Below are 6,555 nucleotides of genomic sequence, written 5' to 3' on the forward strand. Positions count from 1 at the left end.
TTCCTAAGGCCAGCTGCAGTCACTGAAGTTTTTATGTCAGCTTTTCTCCCACTCCTGAACTTTGCTTCACTTGGCTTCATTTTGTTGATACATTTTTTATCTGAGATGGAATGAGAGAAGTAGGAGGGTAAAAACTATTCTCCCGTAACTGTGCCCACTTCTGAACAATGCGCTGGAAAGTTGACCAGCCGAGTTCCTTAGATCTGAAAACAACTTTTATCTTCCAAATAATGAAAAACAGAGCAATATATATAATTCTAAGGGGACTACATTTAGCAAATAATTGTTGGCTTGCCATTTACTTCTTGCCTATAATGAGAAAAACTCCTCCAGCAGGTTTCTCCATCTGAACCTCTCCATATGGAACTTTATTCAAAATGGGGGTGGGGGCTGAGAGTGGTCCAAGGGAGGAGGAGGCACCCCCCATAACACTGGGGGGACTTTACGAAGAAGACATGATGCACTTTCCCTCCTGGTAAGGACCCTACAACATCTTGTCTCATAAACCAAAACACTGCATGACGCTTCAGGATGCAGCTTCCTACTTGTAGAACGTCAGAGCTCTCAGTGTTAGAAATTCTGCCTCTCTCTTGCAAGCGTGGGGGACCACCGCTGAGAAGCCGCGGGGTGTCCATCGAGTTTCTCCCAAGTCTCTGAGGGCTCCCGCATCCTTCCCCAGGAAATGGAAAGAGCAGACGGAGGTGGGTGCCAGAATTTGCCCACTTCGGGGAATATCTAACTCATGCTTCAATCTCTGAGCTGTCCCTTTCCTCCCAACTCTTCAGGACGCAGCTTCCTACTTGTAGAACTTGACGGAGCTCTTAGTGTTAGAAATTCTGCTGCTCACTTGCAAGCATGGACCAACCCTGAGAAGCTGAGGGGTGTCAGTCCTTGCTGAGGTCAAATTTAATTGCTTTCACGTATAGTCTTTATGTGTTGTTGTCAGTGAACTTTCTGTTTAGTGAACTCCGTGTTTTTGAATTTAATGAATTTAATGTTTATTCTTGCACAGTTTTTCGGTTGGGTCTCAGTTGTTGAGAATAGTTTTCATTATTTTCTTTCTTCATGTTTTACATCTGGCTTCAGTGTCTGAGCGGTATTTCAGCTGGTTGTGGGAGGCTCAGGCAACTGGAACATCTTCATTCCATGACTTTCTACCCCACCTTTCTGCTGTTGGGGTGTCTGTCTGCCTTGTTGTTCTTTGAGGTTATCTGTTTTTTCCCTCTTTGCTTATAAAACTCTCTTGTATTTAGAATTATGGGATTTTATGTCTTGATTTGAAGAATACATTTCTTTGTTATTTTCCTTGCAAGAACTCACTATACTTTTTATTGACATCTACCATTGTAATAGTCAGGGTATACAGTGTAACAATTTGATTTATTCCTCTTTTTTTTAACATAAATGTCTTATTCTTTCTCAGTTTTTACCTTTGTAACATTAACTCTCCCTCACCTTCAGCAATCACCAATTAGTCTCTGTATAATTGAACTTGTTTTTGTTTTGTATTTTAGATTCCACATAAGGGAGGGCTCATACAGTATTCTTTCTGTCTTACTTATTTCAGTATTATATTGTTAATAGACTTCAAGTTCCCTCCATATTATTGTAAGTGGCAAGATTTCATGAACAATATTCATGAAAAATATTTTGTACACACGCATCCATTTTCTTTAATTTTTGGTTTCTTTCTTTAAAAAACTTAAGTGAAGCAATAGTGGTTTCTAACATTATGTAAGTTTCATATGTACAATATTATAAATAAATGTTTGTATGTATCAAATCATATTCACCACCAAAAGTCTAGTTTCTACCCTTTACCCTAGAAATGACCCATTTACCTGATTTATCTACAGTTCCCCCACCCCATCTGGTAACCACGATTTCATTCTTACAGCTTATTTTTGTTTTGTTTTGTTTCCTTATATTCCATATTGGTAAAATCACACCTACCTCCATTCTGTTTTCTTCATCTGTCCATTCACTCATCAATGGACACTTAGGTTGTTTCATGTATTGTCTATTATAAATTTGCTATAATGAACATGCTTATATATTTGTGTGCTTTTGTGTTCTTTGCATAAACATTCAGAAATGGAATTACTGGATGATAGGGTAGTTCTATTTTTAGCAAACACCATGCTGTTATCCTTAGTGACTATATCAATTTACATTCCACCCAATGAAGTACACAGGGCTTCATTTCCTCCACATCCTCACCAACACTTTTTATTTCTTATCTTTTCAATAACAGCCATTCTAACAGGCAGTCATGCTGTTTTAGGCTGCTGCAAACACTGAATCGACAAGTCTTAAGTCATTGCTCCTAGGAAAAAACACATGACTAAGATTACTTAAACAGCAGAGGTGCTCCTTTCTGTTTGCTAGAACATTAGCTCTAGAGCCCTGAGTCTGGCTACGCTGAGGCTGCCATGCTCAGAGTAAGCCACACCCTGTTGGGAGGCCATGGGAAAGGGCTTGTTCCCCAGCCTGAGTCCTAACTTCTCATTAGCTTCAGAAACAGACATGTGAGGGAGGGAACCACCAGATGATTTTACTCCCAGTTAATGAGTAGCCCTCAACCTTGGAACCTATCCAGTAGAAGTTCCAGATATTTGGATGAGAGATAAGCAATCTTTTCCTCCTAAGTCCTGATTGAATATATATACCTCACTCACATGATCTACGAGCATAATAAAATGGTTCTTGTTTTAAGCCACTTTTTGGAGTGGGGGTAAGGGGCAGTTTGTTCTACTATAACAGAACAAAGGGTTATTAAATTCACTGATATTGCTAAGCCAGATCATGAGAGAAGGGAACATTGTGTATAGGACATGCATATTTTGAACTTGGAAAGTGCTAGAGACAGGAGAAAGAAACAATTAGTTTTAAAGACTTATTTTGGAAGGAGAATTTGGGTTGAATGAGAGCCCACTTCTGGGTTGAGAAATGGGTGAGTGGCATGCCATTTATCGAGGGGGGGAAGAAAAGGAGAGGACAAACTTATTTTTGAGGGAAGCAAGAGAAATATTTGTATATTTCATGTTTATAGTAGACACAGCCTTTAGATGGAGATGGACAATAGGCATGGGACAAATGATTCCAGACTCAGAACTCAAGTCTGAGATTTGAGATGCTGTTTAATGTCATAGGAATAATCTAGGGAGGAAGGCTAAAAGACAAGAAAGAAATGATAATCCATGAACACCAGTGTTTAGGAGAAGTCTACCCATAGCTAAATGTCAGTCCTGCTAAGACCTGTCTACCTGGCAGAAAGTAAGGGCCAGGTAGAGGGAGCAATCCCGCCACAGACCAAATTTACAACGTTGCGGTATCACTAGTTCAGACACCATAGTCTACGCTGGGATATCATTCATGCCTCTGGTCTGATAGCCATAACCCACTTACCTGCTTATTTGGTTCTTCCGACATCACCCCCAGTCTATTTGCTTAGAATTACTATCTGTTGTAGTACATATACGCAATGGAATATTACTCAGCAACCAAAAAAAATAAACACATGCTTTTGCAGCAACATGGATGGAGCTGGAAAAGATCATACTTAGAGAAATAAGCCAGAAAGTAAAGGAAAAATACCAGATGGTTTCTCTCATAGAAGGAATATAATGGAACAGGCAAGAAAATAATAATAATAATGAACAGCTATATACCAGAGACATTTTATGGGGGTGGAATGAGGAATGGGATCAAAAACAGTGTGGGAGGAAAATGCTCTGGACTATGGTGATGGCACATGGGTGATTTGGCGATGGGAAGCCCACAGGGATTGCAACTGAGATGAAAAAAATGCACAAAATTATGTAAAAATAAACTATTATATTGTTTTTTAAAAAGAATTACTATCTGTTACTTCCTGTTTGACTTGATTTTTTCTTAAGAATCAATAAATCCTTTTATCTGTATGGAGTCTCAAGGCCCAGTTCAACTCCTGGGCCTCTGCTAGGCAGGCTATAAAGAGGAGAACAAGAAACAGACGGGAGACATCGCTCTCTTAAAGCTTTTTTTTTGGAAATAGAACTACTGATGTAAATGATGATGTTTTATCATATTTAAATAAGGACCCAGGAAGCTCCCAAAATATGCCCACTACAGCTAGCCAGTCTGCTTATCCATCTAGTTTTCAGGGATTGGGGCAGTTATTTTCACATGCTCTGCATTCTACATGTTAGGAAAACCACAACTCAGGAGGTAAATGGAAATGAAATCAAATTCTCTCAACAACTGTTTTGTCAACTTTCACCTTAAAAATTTTGTTTTTTTGTGATTGTTGTTGTCCTTGAACTGATCTGGGGACTTTTGGGTGATTAGACTTTTCATTCATCTCTTCCATCACCCACAGGAATGATGTGAGCTGTATGTTTTCTTTTCTGAATTTCATCTCCCTGATGACAGTGTTGCGTGATTAGCCTTTAAGAACAACAGCCTGACAGCTGCTTAGGCATCACCCTTCATCGATCAACTTCATAAATAGTTTCATTGTACTGGGGGAGGGCTGTGGAAGCATAGAGTTTCTCAGGCAAAGACTTTCTGGGAAATTCCCAAGCAGTGAGTTTAGTTGGGTCACTGCTGGCAGTGTGCATGCCGCACAGGGAACTGCACAGATCCGGGGGGTTTGCTGGCTGTGGGGGTCTCTCCACAGGCCAAGGCAGCCCATGGCTTACCCAGAGGTATGGGCCCACGGACACAGCCTTTCTAACGCCTCAGAGGGAAACAGCCCCGTTGAGTCACTTGGGCCCACACGCTGGTCTCCTGGGTCAGCTCTGGGTCTCACTGGCTCATGAGGAGGTCTATGGAAGCAGGATGCGACTGAGCCAGGCCCTGTGTTTGTGTAGCTGCATCCACTTAGGGAGGTAAATGGGGAAATTTTGGGTTTCTGATACACTGAAGTGACACATTATCATCAGCCCAACGGCCTTCTGAGGTATATACAGGCTAGGTCCTTTTCACTTTTTAAATATCTTCTTTCCTATAACTTCTATTCATGACTCGGGTGTAAGGCAGTACAAAGGTGGGCAAGAGGGGGCTGGAATGCCCTTCTCTCTTCTCTTCCCTTCTTCCCTCCTTTCCTTCAGATATTTATGAAGCTCCCACTATGTGCCAAGGATATAGCACAAAGTCTCTCCTCTCATGGATCTCTTCAGGTGAGTACTCTAATTTTCTTGAAAATTGGTAATAACTTGTCATTCTTTATCAGAAAAAAAAAATCCTCAGGATGTATTTAACATAACGTTCATTCATATACTTAAAATTGTAGAAATACATCTATAAGTGATTCCAAAATTTATTTGACTTTTATATGTTAATTTTAACAAATTCTAAAATATGCCATACTATGCACAAATATAACCATTAAGTGTATCAAGGGTTAAAAAAAAAAAAGTGCCAGGAAGGAAATTAGAGTAGGATAATTGTACAACAGGCCAAGAAGGGCCTGTCTGTCAAGATGGCGTTGGATTCAAGCGTGGAAGGGAAGAGCCGGGTAAGATGCAACCAACAAAGGCCTCAGCTATTTGAGAATCAGTGAGGAGGCCTGTGTGACCACAGTGGTCAGGCAGAGACGGGGGTGGGGAGGGATGAAGTTAGAGGTAACCAGATCATGTGGTAACACAGGCTGCATCTAATTTAGCTTCAGGAACTTGCCTTCCCAAAGTAAATGTCCTTACTGACTCCTTCAGTATTGAAGAAACACCAAAAATAAAGCCAACGAATCTGAAGTGTCCTTTCAAAGTCTGGAGAGAAATGCTTTCCATCCCACCACAGATATGTCTCACAGCCTGCTTCCCCACCTCTCCCTGAAAGTTGTTGTGCTGCTGAGGATGTGTGGGTGACAGAAGAAGGGGGACTTCCTGCAGCAGAAACAAGAAAACATCCCACTGTGGTCTCAGGCAAGGGCCTCCTCCCAACCAGAGGATATCTCCAGGGAGGGCTACAAGGTGGCAGGAAGTGGGTGACACGCAGGCTGGCCCGGGCCCAGCTGTCCTGCCTTCCTCGTGAGGGGCTCATTCCTAACGGCTCAACTCTCTCTGCTGTCACCTAGTTATTCTTCCTGAAAGCAGGATTCTGTGCATCTTCAAGATGAGCTCACAGATTTTTGATGAACTCCTTGCTTCTACTTGTTCTCTGGAACTATATTACTTAGCACTTGAAAGGGCCAGGAAAGAGATAAAGACTGCAGGCAGACCACAGACCAGAGGCAGCCAGCAGGGAAGGAGGGGGGTCAAAGCAGAAAGGGCAGAGCACAGCGGGTGTCAGACATCGTGATGGTCATGGGTGCTGTGGTGTTGGGAAAATGAAGGAAAATGCGCGGAGGGGGGAAATCAAATGTTGCACAAAAATAAACAAGGATGTAAGAAAACGAAAACCAATGAGCTCACAGATTTTTGGTGAACAATTGGTTTTCATTTGTTCTCTGGAACTCTTTTACCTTATTTCTTTGATGTTGAATCACCAAAAACTTTGCAGCTAAATCTGAATGTTGAAAGAAATGATTGACCATTTTGTTTTTCCAAATTAACTGAGAACTGGAGAAGCCAG

At 41.4% G+C, this 6,555-nt stretch overlaps 1 long non-coding RNA gene across 1 annotated transcript in view; it reads left to right on the forward strand.

Moving 5' to 3' along the window:
* Positions 1 to 550: 550 nt before the first annotated feature.
* LOC105853893 overlaps positions 551 to 6,555 on the forward strand; it is an 11,860-nt gene continuing 5,855 nt past the window's right edge. Inside the window, exons 1-2 of the long non-coding RNA XR_001145651.1 lie at positions 551 to 701; positions 5,094 to 5,162. This is a non-coding gene — a long non-coding RNA (uncharacterized LOC105853893). The remainder of the gene's footprint in view (positions 702 to 5,093; positions 5,163 to 6,555) is intronic.

The sequence above is a fragment of the Condylura cristata genome, unplaced genomic scaffold, assembly GCF_000260355.1.
Source record: "Condylura cristata isolate star-nosed mole 26May11 unplaced genomic scaffold, ConCri1.0 scaffold00020, whole genome shotgun sequence".
NCBI classification, from domain to species: Eukaryota; Metazoa; Chordata; class Mammalia; order Eulipotyphla; family Talpidae; genus Condylura; species Condylura cristata.